Source organism: Alligator sinensis, unplaced genomic scaffold (assembly GCF_000455745.1).
Source record: "Alligator sinensis unplaced genomic scaffold, ASM45574v1 scaffold366_1, whole genome shotgun sequence".
In the NCBI taxonomy this organism is placed as follows: Eukaryota; Metazoa; Chordata; order Crocodylia; family Alligatoridae; genus Alligator; species Alligator sinensis.
In genome coordinates this window covers 4,528,519-4,531,634 of record NW_005841851.1, presented here as the reverse complement: position 1 = coordinate 4,531,634, position 3,116 = coordinate 4,528,519, and positions in this window count along the sequence as shown.

The following is a 3,116-nucleotide window of genomic DNA, read 5'->3' as shown; positions in this document are numbered from 1 at the left end:
TCTTTCCCCTGACCTTTCCTATTTCTATTTTAAACTCAACTTTGGCACCAGCAAAAATTATTTTTCTTATGGCTGTATTACTGGCCCCAACCAAAATGAGGACTGCACCAAACAAGGTGCTGCCCACAATAACTGATGGTCCCTGCCTATTGAAATCTTACATACTTCATAAATGAATGAGGTGAAGGATGGGGAAAAGGCAGTATTTTTTATCCCACTTTATAGGGGGGGAAACAGAGATTCAGACTGGTTAAGAAATTTGTCCAAGGTCACACAAGGACTCAGTGGTAGGGTCAGGGTCTGGACCCAGATCTCTCAAGACCCCTGCTAGGATCTTACTTAGCAGACCATCCTTTGTCAAGGTGGGAAGGACTAAGAGCCATGGTGAATGGCAGCTGGGTATAACACAGGCCGGAGCAGATTAAGGCAGGATCATTGCTTCTACTTATGCAAAAAAGCAGCGACCCAAAATGTTCAGGGGGTCACAGACCCTCAAGGGAACTCAAGACCATGTAAAAATTGGTCAGAAATTACTGGTGCGTGACAGATTGTGACCTTGTAAAATAGTGTAGCATAGTTGTTAAAGTGGGTGGTTGGGAGTCCAGAGTTCTGGGTCTAGTCCTAAACTAAGCTACAAGTTTCCTGTGTGGCCTCAAGCAAGGCACTTGCTAGGAACAATATAGAAACAGCAAATGCTGCTCCTCAGTACTACCTTAAATCTGGCTTGAAATGCTCAGGTGGAAGGATCACTGTGAGCCACCTCCTTAGCTATTGTAAATTGCCATGGATGATACCAGACAGATGTCTTGCCTGGTGATTATAAAAACATCATTAAAGGGCTGCAGAGATGTTCAAGTTTTACATTTTTTTCTGTTTGAATGTGCGTGTGTCTGTCTGAGTTGGCAGGGAAGCAGTTCTCTTTGCCTTTTATTTTTTCCATCCTGACAGCAATCTTGAGTTGTTCCACTCTTGTCAGGTTTCCCATGCTTTCCAGTGTGATGTGTTTTGCATTTTTATCTGCATTGGATTATTGGAGCAGGAGTCTAAACACTTAGGTTACTGTAAATCCCTTCTCATATGGAAGTCAGTGAGCTGTAAAATATTTAAACTGTCTACAGTTGTACCTCGTTTGTTTACACATTTCCAGTGGGCTGCTAAAAGGTAACGTACTGTAATAGAAGAAAGATTTAAGATTGCAGAATCAGATTTCATAACAGCTTTGTAAGCACTCTGAGCATACACATTGCCTTAATGGAGTAGCATATATCTCAACAATTTCAACCCTTAGGCCAGGTACGGAAGTTACACTTTTACCAGTATAAGTGATTGGAAACTGGTCTATACCTGTAACAGAACAGAAGTTCGGCACACATAGACTGGTTTAAAAATGGCAGAACTTGGTTTAAGGTTTGCCCACCCCACCAAAGGGCAAATGTGTGTTTTGTTTGCTACTGATCTAAACTATTCCACTTATAGAAAACTGGGTAACCTAGATCAGTTCTGCCTTGGGCAGCTTTTTGAACGTCTGTACCCAGCCTTAGGGTCTAAGTGATGCAGTGAATTAAACCACTCGTGTTTTACCCCCTGAGTCCTTGGTTCAGTCTTTGGGCTCTGTTCAGCAGTAAAAATAGGTCTCATTTTGGCCCTCTTTGACGTTGGACTGCACTGTGGGACTGTCAGGCAGCTTCAAACACCTGGCAGTGGCTGCTGGAGAGGGACCTGGACTCCAAATACCAGGTGGGGTGGTGAAGCAAGTCCTCCCCTGAGGTAAGTGATCTTGGAGATGAACAGAAAAACTGCCCCCCTTGCTTAATTGAATTATTGAGGTCAGTCCCCTCAAGAGCTCTCTCAAAGAAGTAGAGTAGCAGCAACGTGCAGGAGCATGGCCCCACCACAAACCTTAAGGCCTACTTCAGATACTGAGCTTAAAGTACAGGTAGCTATGGCAATACTGGGCATGTCTGCATGGCAGACTCTCCCCCTGAATATTCAGGTGCATGTGGCTTTCTAAACTCCTGTATCACCTATCACCTGCATCCATCTCCCTTACACATGTGCAGGTTAGACACATGTTTAGTTGAATAGATTAGACAGGAATGGTCCTACCTTGAGCAGAGGCATAGACAAGGTGACCTTCAGAGGTACTTCTTCTATGATACTATGGCCCTAGGGATGGATACCTCTTGAGTTGGCAAGCTCTGCTAGTGATAAAATTAGATATATAGGTTAAGCCATGGCCCATCCCTCAACTTCACTCACTTTGCAGCATGTGGATGCACTGAAGTCGCATGTCCCGAAGTTGCATGTCCCAGTCCTCCCTTGCCATTCCCATTATTCATGACACCTCTAATAGAATTTCAGTCTACCACTTACTCCTTTCCCATTCATCATCCTGTTAAAAATGCTTTAGTAATTCTTAGGGGCAATTAGAAATCAGCACTAGGATCTGAGCACAGAGGTAGGTATGATCTTATCCAGTTTTTACCTGCAAACATGTAGGATACATGTGCATGCTTATGAGCTTTTAAGGAGATGCTTGAGGGACAAGTTGCAGAAAGAAAACCTGTTTGTCACCTCCAAGGTATCTGTGGGCAGCAGTGCAATATAAGGACCCGTTTGTAGAGCTTATTGAATAACCCCATAGTGATTATTTCACTAGATAAATTTCACTTCTTTTCTATTATCAAATTGGCCATGAATATCTTCATAAAACTTTCAAATGTGTGTCTTGTATGGATTTAAAAAAAAACTATTAATGATCTGTAAATTAAGACTAATTCAGTGCAACTATTTGAAGTTTACAGGGTTTGCTAAGTCATTTCACCCTGGTCGGATGAAGTGAGCACAGTAACAGTACAATTACATGAATTCAAATTGCTTCTTGGAATGCAACGCTCACAACTCTAAAACTCTTGGTTCAGAGATGACACCTTTTATTAGACCAACTAAGAAATCACAAAAAAATTATCTTTCTTTGTAGGCTTTCAGGCACACGCACCCTTCTTCAGGCTGAGGGAAAATTAACGATGGTAAAAGCCCCCAAAGGTAGAAAATAAAACTCTCAGCTAGAAATTCTCACAATTGTTAGTTATACAATTCAAAATTCTGTTGACTAG